Source organism: Panthera onca, chromosome C1, assembly GCF_046562875.1.
Source record: "Panthera onca isolate mPanOnc1 chromosome C1, mPanOnc1 haplotype 2, whole genome shotgun sequence".
NCBI classification, from domain to species: Eukaryota; Metazoa; Chordata; class Mammalia; order Carnivora; family Felidae; genus Panthera; species Panthera onca.
Window position 1 is genome coordinate 84,963,310 of NC_138346.1, and position 23,641 is coordinate 84,986,950.

Genomic DNA, 23,641 nt, shown 5'->3' on the forward strand with positions numbered 1-23,641 from the left:
TGCAAATTCTTACTATGAGTTTTTGATTTTGATTATTCATGATGTTTCATTCTTTTTCTCACAGCACATAATTCAGCTTGTTGTGGGAATTAGTGGATCTCAGACCCTTTACAACGTAATCACCTTTGCAAAATAGGTCCCAGATTGTCTTGCTGTGCTAGAGCGGCAGACTTCACAGTTACTGCGTGCATCTACCATTCCCTTCTTCTCCTGCCCTAGGTCTTTCAGTGATATTAAGGCCACTGTAAACATTCCCCTCATCTCCAACTGCTCTTGATTTTATCCCAAATCATCAATGCTGCAACCAAAACTCCAAGACTCGCCACAGAGAAATACCATTTCCAATTCTGCTGCATTCCAGTTGTCAGCTGATCCACTGCTCAGATGCTGTGACATTTTCATGCTCAATAGAAACCTTGAAGAGGGAAAAGCACCCCACACTCTTCTACTCACCCCCACCCCCTTTGATCCCACTAGGACAGAGGTTGCAAAGTATAATTGCCTTGGGCTTCCAAAATCTTTTAGAGATTCTAATGAAAGAGTTCTTTCAGCTTTTTGTCAATCTTTGCAAACTTCCCCCCTTTCCCTGGGAGCCAGGCAGGAGGCCAACAGAGCCAGAGGACAATCTGAGTGACCAATACCCAAATCCATACAGGATTCACAATTTCCCCTCTCTCCTAACACTGACCCATTGTCTTTGGAACACACTTGGGTGCCTCTTGAGAGTTATTTTCTTTTTCTGTATTATATATGCCAGTTGAAAGATCAAGGAAGGGCATGTAAGGTTGAGGTCTATGCTGCACTTTAGTTGATGGGAAGAATGTGGCTTGAGCGGGAGGTGAAGAGAATCTCTCTGTCAGGACGACAGATAGTTTAAGTGAAAGCTGGAGTCTCAAAGATGAAGCAAAATTGGACTATAACCACAGGTTCTCAAGCATAATTTTAGTAGTGGAACACTCTTTTTATTAACAAATTACTATGAAAAAAAAATTCAGCATATGAAACATTTAGTATCAGAGTTCAGAAATATCTTTTCTAGTTCAGCAACCTCTTCTTGCTCACTACCAACTACCATATTCCAATAAGGACTACTCCCATATAAAGTATTATTATAGAAATGAGAAAATAACATTCAATGGGAAATTGTGATGCATCGAGAGTCATAAATTACCATATCTAATTTTTATAGAGCCCTTTTATATATAAGAAAAGAGAGACATAGAGAAAGAAAATAAAACTGAATACAGTTTTGAATTGTCTTAACCATTATATTTAATCTCCAGATTTAACTACTCATGAGACATAAAAATTTTTAATAATTATTTAGTATAAAGCTCAGTTCACTTTAGAAGGTGATACTTTTATTTATAGGCTATATGAGTAAACATTTTATTTTTAATAAAGCTAAGAATATAAGGGTACCTCAAAATAGTATTTCTAGATCACATTTGTAGTCCCCGATTTCTCAATTTTTTTACATTCACTAAATATATAGATTTCAGTGGAACGTGTAAACTAAAATCAGTAGACTAGAATCTAGGCATTTGGAATTGACTTGAGCAAAGGTGCAATTCCATGCAGAGTGTACTGTTAAACTCTAACCCCTAAATGTAAAGTGATAGAAAGCTTCATGCTGTTCAGTCAAAAAATGATCAACTCAGCTCATATTTTCTCTTGGTCCCAAATTATTTCAGTTTAAGTAACAGAAGTTCAACTCTTACCAGACCAATTTAAGGCAAATAGAAGTTTATTGTAGCAATATTGAGGCAGCTCACTGAATCAAATAAAAAGCTAGGGGAACTCAGAAAATACCCCAACAACCTCAGAAACAGGAAGCAGAGATTCAATACTGCTAAAACTACTTTTTTCTCTCAGTATTTTTCTTTCTTAATCTATCTCTCCTTTTTAAAAAATTATTGTCACTTCATTTCTTTCTCCATTTTTACCAACTTGTGTAGAAAAATGTACTAATAGTTCTACATATATCCTTATACTTTGGTGTTAAAAGATGAAAGACAGATTTTTTTCTTCAGTTTTACCAAAATGAAACATTCTAGTAAGGGAATATGTATATATGGGTTGGGTAATGCAACCACCTTTACAAATTGCAGGGAGGTGGGAAAATATGATCACTTCTACCCAAAGTCAGGTTATGGTGTATCATTTCCTAGGTTAGAGGACCAGAGGTTGACATTTATAAATATCATGGCCTTATAATAAAGTAACTTTATTTCTGTTTTTCTCATCTTTGCTTCTATATTACTTCATAGTTTTATATTCTTCTCAGTTTAATTCCAAATGAAACAAGACTGTTGTATCTGCCTACCATTTGATTCCTAAAAGTACCGTTTGGGGTACCATTTTAACTGCAGTTACCAATTTGTTCCAGGAATCATATATCATTTTCTCTGTGTGCTTTACTTAAATACAATATATATAGTCCTAATATGAAAGGTTTCAACAAATATTTTCATGCTGGGGACTTACATCACAGAAAAACCTTGGTGGGCAATGCTTCTAAGTTATTAACATTTTCAACCTTATGTTTTTTGTCAAATCTTTGTCCATATGTCTAATTGTCATGGCAAATTATTCTTTTTTTAAATTATTCTTTTACTCGTTCATGGTATTTTTTTTTCTCTCGAGATACTCTGAGTCTATCCTATATTTCCTCTCATAGATGTTTTCGAGAAGGAACAAATCAGAAGAATACCATCAACAAGTAACAGATGTACTTTTTTTAATACTTTTTAACTGTCTCTGTTTCTGTACTTTTGTTATTTAATAGATATTAGTATAATGCAAGTTTCAATACATAACTTTCTATTCTTTTAGGGTTCAGTGTTATATTAGCTAAGTGTGGGATTAGCTGAGAATAGATTTTATAGTATTAAAGCAGTACATTTTTGGACCTTACTTATCCCATTGAATATTTTATGATTTCTCAGTATCTTTTGATAAAAAGTGTATTTTGTTGAATTTTTTGAAATAGAAAAATGAAAGCAAGGCAATAGCTGATAATGTGTAAAAGGAAATAGGAAAACAATATGTATGTGTCATCCACACACGATTAGGAAATATAATTAAAATTGCTTTTGAAAACTACACTTTATTTTTTTAACATTTATTTATTTATTTTGAAAGAGAGAGAGCATGAGCAGGGGAGGGGCAGGGAGAGAGGGAGAGAGAGAATCCCACTAACAATGCAGAGCTGTTTAGGGGTTCAGTTCCATGAACCGTGAGATCATGAACTGAACTGAACCGTGACCTGAACTGAAATCAAGCATCAGATGCTTAAGTGACTGAGCCACTCAGGTGCCTTTGAGGACTACACTTTAACAGTCATTCTGTTTCTTGAACTTCACCTCTTGAGAAATTTGTTGTATCTTTAAAGAAAAATAAGTCTTAAAAAGAATCCTACTCTCTTTACCAAGATTTTGAAATATATACAATTAAACGAATTTAGGAGATGAGAAGAGGGTACACATTTCATCAAAAATGTAATTTCTGGTGGATTTATACATCAGAGACAGAATGATGTCCTGGGAACTAAACTGAACCACTTTTTTTCAATGTAAAAGAAGGTAATGATAATACTGTGCAGGTAACCAACAATGTCTATCACTGGGAGGTAATAATAATGCTCACTTCATGAGTTACTGTATGAATTCAATGAGTTAGTATATGTAAAACATTTAGATTAGTACATAGGATGTATTAAGTTCTTATCCTTTTCATCCCCAAACAGTGGCAAAGACGGAGTAACAGGGACTGGAATTACCCTTCCATTTCAAAAATACTATAACAACAAAGTCAGATAAAATAAATGAAGCAACAGTTTCAAGACACTGGCTATCAGATGATGAAGAACAGGGATCCCTGAGAGATGCAGACCACACAAGAAGCCCTAAGTTTGCCCAGTAATTAGTAATTTTCTGGCCACAGAGGGAGGGGAAACTGAGGCAGGGCCCAGAGAAATTGCTCAGCTGAAAAGAGATAACTGAGAGTTCAGGGAACCAAGGCAGTTAGAGTTCACAGGACAAAATACCTGAAGAAGAAAGTGGAATAAAAAGAGTACCCTGAGCATGTGCAGTGAGTCGTCCTTCAGCTTGAGCAGAGCAATGAGTGCTATGTGCTTGTGAGAAAACCACCGAAGGCTGGAGAATTACCATCTTAAAGAATTCGAGGGAACACTGTCTGGCTGTACCCACAAGGCCAGGAGCAGTGCTTGTTTCCATAGAATGGGCTGGAAAAACTCTTACTTCACAGACCGTTAGGGAGAATATTCAGGAAGATCTCACCTCAGTATTGTGGAATAATTATCCCCATCTAAACACTCCTCTGGATTTGAATAACAAATCATAAAGGTAATAATTGAGAAAATCAGATTTTTTTCCAGGGAACTAAATTGCATCCCAGAACAAAGCACAAGAAGATTCATAAGAATGAAAAATAGCCAACATCCAACAAGGTAAAATTCACAATGCTGGGCATTCAATCAAGAGGCAATAAAGTGGCAAGAAAATAAGACCCATAATGAGGAAAATAATCAGTCAATTGAAATGACACATATGAACACAGATATCAAATCATTAATAAAACCAATATTACAATAGTTATCATAAAACAAGCAATCATTATGACTATTTATGTTTAAAGAGTTATGTTTGAGACATGGAAAATATGAATGAAATCTCCAGAGTAAAAGCTGTAATGTCTGAGAGAAAAATAAAATACACTGGGTGGAATTAACTACAAGATTGGACATTACAGAAGAAATAACAGTGAATTTGAAGATATAGCAAAGAAAACTATCCAAAATAAAATAAAGGGGGAAAAGGACTTAAACAAATGAAGAGGTTATTAGTGAGCAGTGGAACAACTTCCAGTGGCCTAATATAGAGGTAACTGTTGCCCCGTAAGGAGGAGAAAGAAGAGAAAGAAAATGTATTTAAAGAGATAATGGCCCCAAGTTTTCCAAACTTAATGAAAACAGTAAGTTCACAAATCAAGGAAGCTCAGAGAACTCCAAACATAAGAAACATGAAAAAAAAAATACTAAGTCATATCATAATAAAATTCTTCAAAATCTGTATAAAAAGCAACTCTTAAAAATATTCAGGAAAAAAAAAGACATGTTACACAGAGAGGAACAAAGATAAAAATGACATTTTTTTTTTCTGAACAAAGCAAGTGAGAAGATAATGGAACCACATTTTGCAGTACTGAAAACTAAAGATTTGCCAATTTAGAATTTTAAAAGTGGTGGGTGCCTGAGTGGCTCTGTCCGTTGAGAGTCTGACTCTGGTATCAGCTCAGGCCATGATCTCAGGGTTCCTGGGATAGAGCCCTCTGTCCTTACAGTGTAGAGCCTAACTTGGTATTCTCTCTCCCTCTCTTTGTCTCTGTCCCTCCCCTGTGCGTTCACTCTTTCTCTCTCTCTCTCTCTCAAAAAAGTAAGTAAACATTAAAAGAAATAGAATTTCAAAAGGGGCATATATATTTTCCCAAACTGAAGGCAGATAAAGACATATTCAGACATGTAAAACCTGAAGAAATTCATCACCAGCAGATGTGCCCTACATGATATATTACAGTAAGTCTTTTAGAAGGAAAATGGTGGATGAAAATCGAGACTTACACAAAAGAATAAAGAGAAGAGAAAATGGTAACTATGTATGTAAATATACATATTTTTTCTTATTATTTAAATATCTTTGAAGGATATTTGACTATTTCAATAAAAATAATAACTTATTGAGGAGCTTACAGCAGAAAAAGTGAAATGCATGGCAACAGTTACAGTCCAGTCCTCTGGGGAGACTAAAGAGTGTTTCCAGCATTAGCTATCCCAACCAGTAATGTGTTGGCCATAAAATTATAGGATAATGACTCTGAATGCCGGAGTTTTGTTGAAATTAAAAATAAAAGAGTGGAAATGGGTATAGGCATGGCACTTTGAAATCTTTGCCATACTTCCAGATGGCTTGCTCTAGGGCCTTAATGGTCATTTCACTCCTGCGTCTCAATACGTAAATCCCTAGAATGGGAACATTAATGCCATTAAATTTTACTGATAAAATGTGTAATATTAACAAAAGTCTATTATTTGATTCGTGTCTGCGGAAGGCAGAAGAAAGTGGGATAAGCAGACTATTACACTTTAAATGATGGTTCTCTAAATATTATTGCAAAGATGTGTTCCTTATGTCCTGAATCACAAATGCGTGGAGAAAGAGATCAAATAGAGAAAAAGGAGGGAAGATTTTACTTTTGAACTCTTGCACGTGGATGATTATAGGCCTAACTGGAAACTGTACAGAGGCCCTGCAATTATAGATTGATCTACCTGTATATTTTCAGAACTAAGTAATGTCTACCACTCCAAGGGGGGATTGAAAAAAAAAGCATAATAGTAGTTTTTTAGTTATATACAAATGATAAAAGCAAAGACATCAAAGTGGGTAGCCTTTCAACTCATGCTCAATTAGAATAAAAGTTTGGTTGCTGTTTTAAACATTTATGACTAACTAACTGTGACAGGCTCTCAGCTTTGCAAACGGGATGATTTTCAGTTGACTTTTGATCTGACTGACAGTTCCTTATACACTTCAGTGTTAGTTTATAACACACAAGCCCACATCTGAATACACATGTGACTAATTAGGGACTGTTTATGGACCATCCACATAAATTTAACACACAAGAATGAAGGCATTTTTAACCAGAGGTCATAATTTTAATGAAATAGAGTTAATTAACAAAGGTGCTTGACCTAGTTTGTATTATTAAATTTAAAAAAATGAATAAAATCTAAAGTGTGCTCTTCATGCATATCTGGTGAAGTATATTAGATCATTTTAAAAATTAATTTGTATTTATGAAACAAAATTTACTAGGTTTTTTTCTTTAAAAAATTTGTTGCAATGTAATCAACTTATGCTATAGACAGTACTTTGGATCTTGATTTCTAAGAAATTTGTGTCTTGTCCCAAAAGGCATAATGTTTAGTGCTCTAAAGGTTGGATTTTACCCTGACTCTCAGGCTTAAATTCCAGCTCTGTCAGTGATTAGCTGATGAATTTATGCAAATTACTTAATATCATTGTGTCATAATTTTCATATCTGAAACATAGGAGTAATAATAGCATCTACCTCAGAGTATTGTTGTGAGAATTAAATGAGTTAACACATGGAAAACATTTAGAAGATTGGTAGCACTTGAGGAAGGCTCAATAATTGCTATTTATTATTATTTCAGAAAAACAGTAACTATAATATAAACTGCTTATAGTGTGCTTTAGTGAGATATGTAGTGGTAATTCTATAAGGAGTCAAAAATAGTTCTTGGCACTCAGATTTATTAATAATTTATAATAATTATAATTATATTAATAATTAATATTTTAAACATATAATAAATTTAGAAACCTTATTCCCCCAAATCAGTCTTTCATCTATTTTGAATAGAGGAGATTACTGCTCTCAAGAGTTGTCTGAAGAAAGCGACTACCTGTGAACTCAACGTGGTAACCTGAATGTCACCTAAAGGAGATGCTCATAATTGCCTACCATGATGGGTAAGGTGGTGGAGATCCAGCATTTTTTTTTTTTAATTTTTTTTTTTTTACGTTTATTTTTGAGACAGAGAGAGACAGAGCATGAACGGGGGAGGGGCAGACAGAGAGGGAGACACAGAATCGGAAGCAGGCTCCAGGCTCTGAGCCATCAGCCCAGAGCCTGACGCGGGGCTCGAACTCACGGTCTGTGAGATCATGACCTGAGCTGAAGTCAGACGCTTAACCGACCGAGCCACCCAGGTGCCCCAAGATCCAGCATTTTAATAAAATTCTCCATAAATGTTTGGAGATAGTGGTGACCTTGACATTTCCTCTAGACCCATAAAGTTCTGAATTTTTGCTTTTGCATGAACTCATTTCATGTCCTGATGCTTGGTCTTTTATTCCATATTGTATCATACAATGGTAACTTCACTCATTCTAACTTACCTCTGAAGCCCATGTCAGATTTTAGCCACTGAAAGTATATTTTACCTTGCTGGAAGCTGCCGTTTTCCCATCCCAGGCACTCACTGTGTTTTTCTGCTTTCTGTGGCAAGATCGTCTTTGATGATTTTGGAGCTCACTAACCCAGACATAAGTGTAGTCCATGATTAGAACAGACCTAACACCTCTGGGGATGACCCTCAACCGATGGGAATCAGGAACCAGTAGTCAGAGGACTCCAGACTCCTGTGTTTCAGGGCAATTTGCACATTTCTCCCAGACCATGAAGGAATGAAGGCCTACTAAGGATCTTGATGATGTGCCATTATGCTGTTGTCCTCTTTCCTTTTCTCATTCTCCCCATTTCTTCACTTCTCCTTTTTTTATTAAAATTTTTTAATGTTTATTTTTTTGAGGGAGAGAGAGAGATAAAGTGTCAATGAGGGAGAGGCAAAAAGAAAGACACAGAATCAGAAGCGGGCTTCAGGGTCTGAGCTGTCAGCACAGAGCCCAGTGTGGGGCTTGAACTCATGGACAGAGAGATCATGACCTGAGCCGACGTTGGACGCCCAACAGACTGAGCCACCCAGGTGCGCCAACTTCTCCTTCTTTGAATCACATCTTAAATAAGTAAACTACCTGGACACAAGTATTTGTCCAGGTAGGCTTTACTTTTGAAGGAACCTAAACTGAGTCATTTTCCCAAATTCTCCTGGCACAAGCTGCTGGGTTAGGAGAATTGTCTTAAGGATGGGGATGAGAGTAGAAGTTTATGTGAAAGAATTTCAAAACAATTACGTTTGAATAATTAGACATCCCATTTCTTAAAAGTACTCAGATTCTTCTATGACTAGAAACTTTGAATAAGCAATATTCCTCCACAGGCTCTAGTTTTTCAGCAAGCTCCATGACTTGTCCTCTTCTCTCAAAAGCTCTCTCTTCTTTTACTCTCCTCCTTCATGTTCTAATTCATTTTTACTTCACAAACTGAGCATTTTATCTATTATTTCTTTACCTGGTTCATAATAGAGTTTGTGTGTGAAGTGTTTCCTAATCAAAGCTTGTTATCACATTAGAGAAAATGTCTGGGGCCAGAAGGTGAAATAACAATGTTTTTCTCTATTTATACAAGCACTCCTTACTTAATGTACAAATTCTAATAGGATACCTAATGAAAAGAGACTATTTTTTTATTTTCAAGAGAAAATGCGAAGAGATACTAAGCAAATACAATGTATCATAGTGAAACAGAGATTCTTTGATTCTTCCCTCAACATGGAACATGGGATGGATCCCATTGCCTCACAGAAATATGGTTTGTCTTTACCAATCCTCTGTGTTATTTGGAAGTAAATTTGTTTTATTTGCATAATGGTCCCTGAGCTTCTTAAGAAGCAGTGGTGAAGACCCTAAGCCATTCTTTTTTTTAGAACCAATACTCATTAATCTTCTCTATACATTGACTATAACATTTCTAATTAATTTTTGCTGTCCTGGAAAGCATATTAAATCCTTCGAGAAGAAATATTCATAGGAGAAGTTGCGATCTAAAGAGATTACCTGAGTTTAAAGGTTCATATTGGGTGAGGCAGAAGGCCCTGAGACTCTTGCTTAGTGTTTACATTTATGGAAGAATAGTAAACTTTTGAGCATAAACTAATATTAATATTAATTTAAATCTTAACTTCAGTAGCACACATTGGAGTGCCATTTGACCTGAGTATGCACCAGAGCTAGTAATAACACAGTTGCCATTGAAAAAATGATCTTTCTTCTCTCTTTGTGAATGATCTTCTCCCTTTCTCCATTCTGGTATTTGAAAGCACAGTTAAACAAGATAAGCAGTAGCTATATTTTCTACTAAATATATAAACACAATTCATTAATTTAAAAACAAAATAGGATATTATCTTGTATCTCAAGCTAGTAGAGAAAAACACACTAGTGATTTGCAAAGGGTAATAGCTATGTTTTCATAATATTTACATTCTATTGTCCCAAGTGTTGAGTTGATATTAAAGACATGCTAAATAATGAATATATAAGTAGAACATAGAAATAGGTCAACTATGCTACCTTGTGCAAGTCTCATTCATAAGAGCATTAAAAAGCAGATGAATTAGCAAAGGAGAATGCAATTTTTGAGAAAAATTAAAAAGAAATCAATAGGGGGGAGCATGACAAGATCAAGCAAAATAGTCACTCAAAATTGAGAGAGTGATTAATGCTGTCACATGCTGAAGAGAAATATGAAAGAAGATTCACTGTAAGTCTTGATATCAGATTTGTATATAAAAACAATGTGATGCAGTGGCAAAAGCCAAGGAAGCTGAAATCAGTATGATTCCTAGAGTGACCACAAGACCTTTGATGTTTTATTATCTCGTTGTTCTCATCTGTATTTAGTAGCCTTGGCATAAGGAGGTGATATAAATGAGATAATCTATGTATTTAGCATAAAGCCTGGGATATAGCAAGTGCTCTAAACAGATATGTTAAAATACTTAATGAGCTTCAGGAAAAGAGCTTTTTAAAAATGGTTAATCTGTAGGGAAGTCATTGATAGGTGTTAGAATGCATCAGTAGAAGTTATGGAAGAATATGTAAATGAGTTAGGGATGTAAGTTTCCTTAATAAATAAATAAAATCCCTCTTCCTTGCACTTTTGATTAATTAATAGTTAAAAATAAAACTGCAAGACCAAGGTGGAAAGGAAGATTTACATACCACATATAGAGGAACGTGCTTTAAAAAGGAAAATTAATAGTTTTCATTGATGGAGAAGATGAAAGACAAGATATTTTACTGGTATTTAGTTCCTACTATCACACAACAGTTGACATCAGACTTAATGACTTAGTATAAGGCTTGCTTTGGAATACAGTGTTGCTGGATGCTTGAAGATATTTTTAGGGCAGATCAGAACCTTTCAACGGGTGAAAGGTTTACTTGGGTTCAGAATGAGATAATATATCTTTGAGAAGATGAGAACAATGAGTACCATGGACAGTGTCTCCTCTATTTTAGACTTTTCTGTCCCACCTTCACTTTTTGTCATAATTATGTGCCATCTATTCTAGTTCTTATTTAATATCTTTCTTTAAATTAGTTCCTTTTCAAAATCTTAAATATTACTTAAATATTGCCTATAGTCCCTAGCAATAGTATCTAAGGTATTTTTAATGTGTCGATTCTCTTTTATATAATGCATGTTAAAGTGAATGTGCAATTATTTCAACTTTAAAATAATAAAATCTATTCATGCATTGTCTCAACTAATCTTGTCAACCATCAGTGGTAAGCTTGCTATACTTTGGGAAATAGTGCAATAAGGGATAGAATAGGAAAAGAAAAGAGGTACAAAATAATAAGAAATGAAATGTTATCTTTGGGGAACCTGGGTGGCTCAATCGGTTGAGTGTCGACTTTGGCTCAGGTCATGATGTCACTGTTCATGAGTTCGAGCCCCGCGTTGGGCTCTGTGCTGGCAGCTCAGAGCCTGGAGCCTACTTCAGATTCTGTGTCTCCCTCTCTTAAAGAAAAACATTAAAAAAAATAATAATAAAAAAAGGTTATCTTGGCTCCTTTGTGACTAAACCTGTAGAACTGTGGGGTATCTGGGTCAAAAATTCTTTGCTGACTCAGAAAAACTCTTCTTATTTTCAGAAACATATGAGAACCAGGAATGCAGTACATTCCCTTATTACACAAGCCTGTATAGTAATATCCACACGTTGCTTGTGATTTGACTCCCCTCGTTTGTAAATCTTTAACAAACATTTAAACATAATTTCACATATATAGTAAAACTTTGGATTGTGAGTAACTTGTTCTGTGAGTGTTGCACAAGATGAACAAACATTTCTAATAAACTTTAGCTTGATAAACGAGCGATGTCTTGCAATATGAGTAGTACGTGATGCCAAACATCACATGATCACAACTGAGCCAGTGGATCTTCTCTCTCTCTCTCTCTCTCTCTCTCTCTCTCTCTCTCTATTGCTGCAGGATTGTAGGTGATCATCTCCCATACTCAATGCTCGGTCTCAGGCCATGGTGTTTGGCAGAAATCAGCGATTTTTCAGAATATTGGAAGGTGCTAAAACTGGCACTAATCTATTTTTTGTCACTTCAAAGCACCTATGGACACTTTTTGCTTTTCTATACAGTAGTAAGTTTAGCAATGTTTTGCTTCATTCTAGGTCATAGGATAGGTTCCTTGTTAAAGCTGCATGAAGAGAAAAAGATTCCATTGAGCCAACAGATAGCAGTGATTCCGTTAGTGATAGTGAAATTCGTCCTACATACTAACACTCCTCTCTCTTGTCTCCCTCACATCAGCCACAAAGGTTTTCAAAGGTAAGTACAGATCAATTTGTTTATTTTTCCTTATATTTTATATGTTCTTTATTGTTTTGTATTATATTACAACATTTAATCATTTTTATATGAATATTTTTGTGTTATGGAACAAATCATCTGAGTTTCCATTATTTCTTATGGGAAAATTTGCTTTGATACACAAGTGCTTTAAATTGCAAGCATGTTCCCAGAACGAATTATGCTCACAAACCAAGGTTTTGCTGTACTTTTAAATCCCTCCTTCAAAGTTTGGGATTTTCAAATATGAGTGCTTTATTCAAAGCTTCTGACTTTGCTATAATTTTGAGATAGAACCAAGTGAAATAAAGGAAACCTTGCTTATTAAGACCACTTTTTAAATTTTATATCTCAGGATATTTTACATAGGTAATATTTTAGCACCATGCACTATAGAGCATCTGTGGAACTTTCTGAGAATCTGCAGTGTAAAGTAGTCAAATGTCTGAGGAACTAATAACATTTTCTTGATAAAATAATGCTTTCATGTCACATAAAATGAAACTGTCAGCATTTCTTTGTAGGTTTCTCTCAAGCTTAAGAGCAGTTCCTTGACAGTTCTAGAATTGCCTTTAAATATCTTATTGAAATGTAGATTAACACTGTAACATCTTATAATGGTAGGAAAACCTTTTCCTTTTAAGACTTGTAGATAAGCAAATATTGGTATTAACATTAGCTGCTATATTTTAGGATTTTCCCCCCAAATGTTGTTCTTCCCCAGGACCTAATATTTAGATTCATTTTTAAAACAGAGAAGATTACCTAAGACTGGGATGTTGATTTTGTAATAAAAGGCACTATAGATAGATATGTCTTTAGAACATCAATTTTTACTCTGCAGTCATTATCAAAATCAGGTTAAGGATAAAAGCATTTGCTCCACCAAATATCCAGACGGTCAAAGAATCTAAAATTGAAAAAAAAAAATAATACTCCATAAAATTTTAACACAGTGTATAAATTTAACAATAATAAATAAATATTTATTTATTTATTTGAGATTGTAATCGAATCTATGATAACACAAGTAGAAATAAAAGTCAGACCCTCACATTTTGGAATTGCGATGTTTTCTCCGCAGGCTGTGGACCTAGTCGCCCATCATTACCTATACCACGCAGGTGAGTATCGCAAGACAGAAGGCCCATCTTCTGCTTCCCCTGCCCCCGTGGCCTGTAGCACCTGGCTTCAAGATTCTACTTCCTTTCATTCTTGAAGTCTTGAGGTTGATAATGAAAGTAATCTTATTACTCCCATTAGTAGTCGGGATATATTGATCACATCTAACACCAAGTAAAGACCTGGCAAAATAGATTCCCTAAGTAAATGATTCTTAAGTTTTTCCTGGAGTAAATGCCAGAGGTTTGATTTTAGTTTATCACCTCCAGCATTGTTAACTAAATTGTATAATTTAGTTAGGATTGAATAAATAGGATTGTACAATCAGTTAGGGTTGAATAAATATAAGGAGTAAATGATATGTAATTATTGAATATTTGTTCATGTCCAGAACTGTGCTAGAAATCATGAGAGATGTAAGGGACATAAGACATTGCCTTGCCTTTGTGGAAAATATAATCATATTGGAAAGATTAGATGGATATACTTCATTTCAATTAGGGAACTGTTGAATAAACCAAATTATCTAACCCTTAAATATATAGTAGAATAAACAGGGATAGAAGAAACAGCAATATCAGTAATGACTGCATTTGGGAGGAGGTAGAAATTAAGTAATTCAGAATCAGAATTTGGGGTCATAATTTTTCTGCAAATCTTAGTGGTATTAACTTAAGTATAACAGTCACCTATTGGGAACTCTAATAAAGAAATACCTCAGGTTTTATAAATTCACTAATGAAAACATGCCACTACAGTTTCATATGTATCTTGTGGTTTGCAACCTCTAACTTTGCCAAGAATAATTATACAAATATTTGATTACAACCTAGGATGGATGTTAATACATACAGACACAGGGGACGACAGTCTGCTAATGGAAATGCTGGAGATTAGGTGTTAGAGCTTGTGCCCTTTTCAAAATTAAATGCAAAAGATAAGAGAATTTCTCTAATAAATTGCTGTTTACACAATTATTTTCAGCAAATTAGGGATTCTACTTACATTTCATTTTTAAGTGGAGGAATGAAATAAAATGTATAGCCATCATTCATCTCTATGCTTAAAAATAAGTAATTTTACATATATACATATACACACGCACACACACACACACATACATTCCTTAATTACCACACAAGTTTATTGAAATAATTTTATTAAAAATACTTAGATCATGAGAGTTATTCATGTCCCCAAAGGCTATAGCAGTTAACTAATTTATTATTTATATATCAAAATAGTAGATTTTGAAATATGAACTTTCTTTGGCAAAAGTGGTGTCAGAAAATGTGTCACAGAAATGGAATTGCTTCAATACTACAACGGGCAGATGCATATCAAATGTACGTAAATATCTGAACACAGATAAGAAAATATTGGCTTTATATCAAATGAGATAGAAACAATTTATTTTTTAAAAATTATCAGAAATAAAATGGAAATAGGTCAGAGCAAGGTACATAGAACCTAAGGGCCTGTGATCTAAATTAAAAAAAGCAATTTAACACTAAGATACTCAGTGAAATTCAGACCTCAGTCCTATGGCAGTTCTTAAATATATAAAAATGTTAAGTGTTTAAATTGTAGAACAGAATTTTTTCTTCTATACTATCTGATAATGAGATGGCATTAAAGCACTTCCTTGGGAAGTATTTCCTCTCCTTAAATGCAAAGATGAAATGTGAACTGGTTCACCATGAGGTTGTTCACGTATGAGCTTTTAAAAAGGAGAAGAGCTTGGTTTGCCTAATCAAGGTTAAACATGATATTTGAAAGGGAAAAAAGAACCGCGGGGGGGGGGGGTGGAGACTTAAAAACCTTGAGCAAAGAAACATTTCTTTTTTTTTTTTTAACGTTTATTTATTTTTGAGACAGAGAGAGACAGAGCATAAACGGGGGAGGGTCAGAGAGAGGGAGACACAGAATCTGAAACAGGCTCCAGGCTCTGAACTGTCAGCACAGAGCCTGACGTGGGGCTCGAACTCACGGACCATGAGATCATGACCTGAGCCGAAGTCAGTCGCTTAACCGACCAAGCCACCCAGGCGCCCCAAGAAACATATTTCATGAACACATTGTGAGCTTCTGTTTAACATATAATAACTTAATTAAATGGATGATGATTAATTTTACTGATTATTCTCTTTATAATCTCGAGTATTAGAAGATTAGTTATTCCAATAATTTATTATTATTATTATTTTAATCTAGAACACTAGAATCACCTGGGAAGCTTTTAAAACTACAAATCTGGGACACCAGTCAGTTAAGCCTCTGACTCTTGATTTGGGTTCAGGTCATGATCTCCCAGTTCGTGGGATTGAGCCCAGCACAGGGCTTTGCACTGACAGCACAGAGCCTGCCTCGGAATTTCTCTCTCCTTCTCCCTCTGCCCCTCACCTGCTCATGCATGCACTCTCTCTCTCTATCTCTCTCTCTCTCAAAGTAAATAAATAAAACTTAAAAAAATATATAAATCTGTCTTCTAAAATGTATTAATTCATCCAATATTTATTTAACATCACTGTGTTGTAGTCACATTGAAGGCATAGGTAATGCCTTCCCTCATAGATCTCAACCTAGTGTGGAAAAAGTTAAGAAAATAAACCTTTATAAAAAAAGTTATACAATTTTATTTTATTTTATTTTATTTTATTTAATTTAATTTAATTTAATTTAATTTTATTTTTTATCTATTTTAGAGAGAGAGAGAGCACAAGTGGGGGAGAGGAACAGAGAGAGAGAGAGAGAAAATCTTAAGCAGGTTCCATGCTCAGTGCAGAGCCTGATGTGGGGCTTGATGCCATAACCCTGGGCTCATGACCTGAACCAAAATCAAGAGTTAGATGCTCAACCAATTAAATCACCCAGGTGTCCCTAAAAGTTATACAATTTTAAAACAAGGAGTTTAGGAGTAAAAGATAACTACTGACAGATATATTTTAAGCAGAAAAACTTCATATAGGTTTCATCCCAGGAAGAGAATCTTACTGCAGTAAAACAATGGATTGAGAATAGGTGTTTGTGACAGAGAAAGCAGGTGAACCCAGTTAGTGGACCATTGCAATAGTTCAGGTAAGAAATGATGAGGGCTAGGAGAAAAATGGTGTGCAAAATACTTTCCGTTTATTCTACCCATGCCTTATGACCCTCAAAATGTTAATGATTATGAATGATATTAAGGGTTTTTTTTCCTTTTGTCTTTTAAATTCCACTTTGGTTTAGCTAATGGGAAAATGTCAGCCTGAGACTGGAGGTTGGCAACAGAATGAAATTCGGTGTTTATTCCCCTGCTCCTTCCTTACCTTGACTTCTGCTCTTCTGTCAAAGGACATGGTTTATCTCAGACATGTCTCACTATGGAGCTACCCTCTCTAGCTTCCAGTAACTGTTCCTTCCCCTTCCTCTTATCCCTTGAGCCTGCATTGTCAACAGCTTCCTGTTGCTCCTACCTGTAGGGTCTTGAAGCATTTCTGGTTGGTTTCCACAAACCTTATCCTATCTTTTAAATATGCTTTTGTTCATTGTTTTCTTCATGTTACCCCCTTGAAGTGGGTCACTCCTTCATGGAAGGATCCTGAATGATACATGTGGCAATTGTGGAGAAGAGACTTAGGCACATTTGCATACATGTGGTGCATAAAAAGGACAGGATTTAGTGATGATTTATAAATGGCGAGTAAGGAAAAGGGATGAATCAAGGATGATTTCCAGGTTACTGGCTTGACCAGTAGGTGAATGGAAGTATTCTTTGTAAGATGAGAATTCTCATCTGTAGTGGAGAATTTAGGTGCGATGGGAGCATGTCAAGACTTCTTGAGTGGAATTGTCAAGCAGACAATTGCAAATTAGTCAAAATTCAGAAGAGAAGAGTAGGACATCAATACACATTTTGTTGAGGTAAGGGTATCAATATCATTTCAACAGAGTACAAAACTGAGCATGTAACAAGGTCCAAATCTTCATGAAGTTTATGGTCTACTGGGGAAGAGATCATGAAAAAAATAATAAACTACAATGTTAAATTAATGCTACACAATAAAAGTACAAGAAGGTATAAGATAATATAGAGAAGACAATGTATTTCAGAGGTTGAGAGAAATGACAGCTCAAATTATATCCCAATAGAGACATGCTAAGTAGGTGAAAAGAAGAAAGAAGAATATTCTAGGCAGTTGAAATTGTATTTGTCTTAGATCTCTGTGGAAAAAAAGAACATTAGTTCATTTGAGAAACTAAAAATTGGCCAGTGTGGCTTGATATTAGTGAGCAAAGGAATAAGTAGCATGAGATTAGATTGCTGAGGTTGACAGAAAACCAGATTATTAGGTTATGCTAAAAATGGGTCTGTTAGTTTCTATTAGGGTGCTATTTGCTACCTAGACATAAAGCAACTTAACTTTAATGCAAATCTTAAAATGACCTCAACTGTCATAAAAGCTTCATTATTAGATCTTATCCCATGCACATCAGATAAAATTGGGAAATTCAATATTGCTCAAATTATTTTACACTTGGGCCAATTGACTCTTCTATTTTGTACTAAAGCACTATTTGGTAAGGACATTGATTGGAATGTTTGACAAATCATATGGAAAACCAAAAATATGCAGGTCTAATATTTAGTATATCCTTAGATCTTAAATTGAACTTCATATATTAGAAATTATTTTTTGGTTTTTCCTTTATGGACCCTTTCTCTTTATGACTTATTATGTATGTAAAGCAAACCTATCATGTAGAAATATTGGGAATAAAGTCCTGAATATTCCTGAAAGCTTACACTGGGCATTTCCACTAGGATTTTAACACTACATTTAGTTATCCTAGTCTTTGTGCAAAGGCTAGTGCTTTTACTAGTTTAGTGGAAAATGTTCGCATCTAAACATCAGGTTGCCTGAGGTTACTTACTGTGGTACCCATAACGAATACCCAAGGAACAAATTATAGCTCTAGTCAAGGCTCATACAGTTATTTTTCAAGTGAAGAAAGAATCTTAAAGATATTTTCAAAAATAGGTAATTCTTACACAGTGTTACTATACGTGGGGCGCTGTTTTAAAGTCTTCATGCATATTAAAGCATTTGACCCTTGTAAAATCCTATGAGGAAGTGACTCTTATTATCACCATTTAGAGATGAGGAAACTCGACCACAGGTCATTACTTAACTTGTCTAAGGATGCACAGGCAGTACCCTGCAGCCTGAAAATTCAATGCGACAGCCTTGCTTTAGCGTGTCACCCTTGCGCAGGGGCCATGCTAATTTCTGCATCTTTCCAATTTCGGTATATGTGCTGCCGAAGTGAGCACAACAGTCTTGCTTTAGAATTCACCATCTCTGCTCTCACTGGTTGCTATTTTTCTTTAATGGAAGATCCATTCAGAGACATGTAAACTATCATATTATTGAATAGGTCTCAGGTCAAATTCTTATAGTGATATTTTCTTGTGTGGCAGTGTCAAAGAACTGAAAATTTAGGCATTTTATACAAATGGATGAAACTGGTCAATGTTTCTTAAAACTAGGAATATGTCACTGCACAGATACAATGATATTTTTATCCCTTTTTCTTTTCAATTTAGAAACTTACAGAATAGAACTGAGGAATGAATTTGAAGCTGTTGCTGGTTTGACCTAAATATTTGTTAATGAAGTCAAATGTAAAACTGACTCTTACTAGAATAGGTTTAACTATCTTTTAAATGATGGAGGGAGGGGCGCCTGGGTGGCTCAGTTGGTTAAACTTCAGCTCAGGTCATGATCTCGCGGTCCGCGAGTTCGAGCCCCGCGTCGGGCTCTGTGCTGACAGCTCAGAGCCTGGAGCCTGTTTCAGATTCTGTATCTCCCTCTCTCTGACCCTCCCCTGTTCATGCTCTGTCTCTCCCTGTCTCAAAAATAAATAAAACGTTAAAAAAAATGATGGAGGGAATTTGGAAAAAAAGCAAAACGTCCTGTCTATTATCTATCTATTTATCTATCGTCTATCATCTGTCTATATCTCTTCCACGCACATTTCTTAAAATATTGGAATTAAATAAAATCTGAGTAGAATACAGCATTCACAAATATTTGGCATTTTATTTTTGAAGAATCACATTCCAATAATTCTCTAGAGTTGTTCCTCGAGTTTAACATGTCTGTAAATAGCAGAAGGCACATAAGCTTCATTTTGTAAAATTTTCTTCCTGTCAGGATGATTTGTTTTGAGAAGCATCTGAGGGTCTACAGGCGACCCACCATTTTAATAACTCTGATTGTTCTGTGTATCATCAAGTCACTCCGTTCAATCTGGACAGTTTCATTTTATATAACTATAAATTTTACTCTCTAACTGTCATTATTATAAATTGATCTCAATAAGAAAATGTTCATCATTGTTAAGAGATGGAGGAAAAACCTCAATACAGTATATATTTCCAGCAACATAGTCACAACACTTCTAAGTATACAACTCTACGTATGATTCAAAGTATAGAATTTCTAAATACTATTTTGGACCTTTAGGTTTCCCATTTTAGTTTTTACTGTCAACATAAGTATAATACCTACTGAGCAAAGTGCCTCAACTGTAGTTAAGGATATTTTTGAAGGTTGTTGTCATTTGTAATTTCTTTCCTGTGAGATATTTTGGTGCTCAGAATTTAATTCTAGGATGGTGTGTCAAATATGAGGTTGCTGGCGACATAAATACTAACCCCCTACCCCCAATTCAATTTCAAAGAGCAAGTCAGGTGAGAATAAATAAATAAATAAAAGGTTTGGTTAATGTTGGACATTTGCTTGGTACTGTGTCATTCAAAACTCCTTCCATTTAAAAACAAAATTTGCATTGACATATGAATGATGTATAATGCAGCATAATTACTTACGGGGTCTTTGAAAAGAGGAGCCCCCTTTTTTCCAAGTGATTTCACTTTGAAAAGGAATTACTTCACATGCCCAACAAATACTATTAAAAAGCATTTTATGAGGTGTTTTTCTGCGCATATTTCTACACATGGACAGACTATTGTGTGTTCTAAAACCTGTATTTACATGACACACTTTTATGGTCCAATGGGCAAACACTACTTAGTCCTAAAATAACATCACAGTAATGACTACAGTCAAGACAGCAAGAACACTCCACCGTTATTATCCATATCAGACTGCACCAGATGGGGTATCTGTGGTAGAGTGCTGACAGTAGCAAACACTGAACAACTCTTCCTGTTATTTTTGTGTACTCTTAGGCACAGCAATCTTACATTCAAAATAAGCAGTGCATAAGTTCTTTCATTTCAGAGAAGTATATTGTACCATATATTCTTTGATTCATTTGAATCTAGGAGAAAAATAAATGGGATGGAAAATTGAAGATGACTTACATTAAGTGGGATTTAGCCAAATTTCACTGCGTCCGAGGCAGGGTTTCTAGCCTCAGTGGTATTGATCTTTTTTGTTGGATCATTCTTGTGTGGGGCTCTCCTGTGTACTGCGGGATGTTTAACGGTATTGTTGACCTCTATTGACTAGAAGCCAGTACCCAAACCCCAGAGAGTTGTGACAACCAACAATGTCTCTTTGCAGGGAATGAACTCTTGAACACACACATACTCTTTGAACTGATTAAATTATGTGGCTTGGCTTTGTCAATATCAGAGTTTAATCAGTCTCCAGATAGAAGATGTACATTTTTTTCTCAGAGTATACTTCATTTATGTTTATTCGTTTGTTCCGTTTTACCTTCAGTAATGGCTACAGTAGGTAGGAATTTTGTATCTGCAGTATTATTTCACACATTTTATATTGACAGCAAGAAAATAAAATGAGAAATATTGAGTCAAATAATACAGGGGGACATTAAAAAAAATTTTAATGTTTGTTTTTTTTGAGAGAGAGAGAGAGAGAGCACGTGAGCAGGAGAGGGGCAGAGAGAGAAGGAGACACAGAATCTGAAGTAGGCTCCACACTCTGGGCTGTGAGCACAGAGCCTGACTCGGTGCTCAAACTCATGAGCCACGAGATCATGATCTGAGCTGAAGTCGGACACTTAACCGACTGAGCCACCCAGGTGCCCCTATAAGGGGGTATATTTAAGAGTGTTTATTGAGGAGGGGAATTGGCTCCTAGAAGTCTCCATTGGGTCACAGACTTCCTGGAGGCCTCCAGCTCTAGGTGAATCCCTGCCTACTGTTAGGAAGAATATTTAAACTGAGGAATCCTTCATGACAAAAGCTGCTCCCTTCTAAAATCAGTGGGATTTTCAGTTTCATTTCTCATCTCCTTATGCTTTTGGAATAGACACTGTTTCCAAGAAATCAGGTAGTTGAAAGGAAGAATAAGACAAGATTATTTACCACATCACTGATTGTAAACATGACTTGAATTGTAAAAATAAGCAGAAAAGAAGTCAGAATCTTTGCTTCTGCTTCACTTTGACTGTCCACCAGCGGGTCTAATTATCATGCTAGAACTGTCAATTCTGTCATTAGGTGTAGTCAGGGATTCATTGTCTTAGTTAATCGAAAATTAGGCTTTTCAGAGAGTAACCATATATACATAAATTATCAATTTTCAAATTGCTAGAATATAATCAAAGTGTACTCATCATTATGTTTTTCTCATCTTAGTTCTTTCTTTGATAATTTAAAAAGGTTTTCAGGATATTTTGTTTGCTTTAAAGTTATTGCTATAAAGCTATTTTTCTGTAATTATGTAGCTATGAAGAAGTGCCTTCTGATATGGATCTCTGAATGATATAATGCCAGAAAAAGTAGCTTTTAACTTTCAGTATTGGCACTGAAATATTGGTAAGAACTAACTAAATACAATGGCAAAAATAATATTCTATATTTTAGATACCATTGTATTGTTTTTAATAATACAGTATCTAATGTTACAAATATTAAATAAATAGTGAAAAAGGTAAAACTTTCACTCATCTGTAAGTTCCTAGTAAGTGACCACTATGTATGGGTTAGCTGGCTCAGTACTATATAGCATTTAGTAAATAGAGAAAATTAGTATGACTATATTCAGGAAATACTTGTTTAACATTATAATTTTAATATTGAACCAACTTTCGGAATATATGTCATTTCTCCTTATTCAAAATTATTTAATGTGCCAAAGACTAAGCTGTCATTTTATAGTTCTCTGGACTTCAGTTACCCAACATAATTTGACCTGTTTATTTAGGATTATCCAGTCTTCTTGGAAACTAAAATGTAAAAAATATAAACCAAAGCCCTGATGGGTTAAGAGAGAGAATAAGATCTGTTTGGGTGAACAAGCACCTTAATACCCCAAATAAATATACATTCTACATTGAATAGGCTTGGTCAATTTCTATGCTTATTTTAATTTTTAATGTCTTTTTTTTGTAGTTTTCAAAAACGTTTCTTTTTGCATAGAGAACAAAAGAAGAATCATCCTGCAGTTGATTTTTATAATTTCATCAGCTGGTAGCAGAGGACCAGTTGCTTGGTGGATAAAGTGTTGGCTTTGTATTCTAAAGGACAACTTCAAATCCTGTTAAGGTTATATTTTTATTAAAATTTCCATTAATTTTTCCATCAATGTGATTATAGATTAATATTAATTAATTCTTACCATTTTTTGAAGAAATAAATGGAGCCATATCTGATTTAAAGTTAAACAAGACACTATTCAAGCTTTCTTGGTAACCCTTTCCTGGGTTCAGAATTGGTTGGGGAGAAAGGGAATAAAATATCTTTAATGGCATTTTATTGAACTTAGCAATTTAAATGGCCTTCCCTGATTTTCAAAGATATCAAATTACCATATGGATGATGTCTTTCTCATCAAATCTGGCTCTTAATGTTTACCAAGGAAATGACAAAGGTAATTTTTAATGTTGGATGTAGTACTTATATGTATAAATTGCTGATATTAATAAGAGTTCTGGGAGAGGTCTTTCTGTGCTAGAAACTGATATGTCAACAAATAGATTAATATTATAGAAACTGACAACAGAAACCACTGGCATTCCTTCTCTGGAGTTGTAATTTAGTATTATAGCACATGGAAAACACATCCTAGGAAGAGTATAATCTTAATGCTACCCTAGCAGCATTATCTGGAATACAGAAGTGGTCTACCAGGTATCCTATTCTCATTAAGGCA

At 35.0% G+C, this 23,641-nt stretch overlaps 1 non-coding gene and 1 pseudogene across 1 annotated transcript; both read right to left on the reverse strand.

Moving 5' to 3' along the window:
* Nucleotides 1-23,641, reverse strand: part of LOC145715641 (ganglioside-induced differentiation-associated protein 2 pseudogene) — a 147,660-nt pseudogene that overhangs the window by 111,134 nt on the left and 12,885 nt on the right.
* LOC132674031 (U6 spliceosomal RNA) lies at nt 18,719-18,822 on the reverse strand. Its single transcript, XR_009608355.1, has one exon. It is a non-coding gene; the product is annotated as a U6 spliceosomal RNA (small nuclear RNA).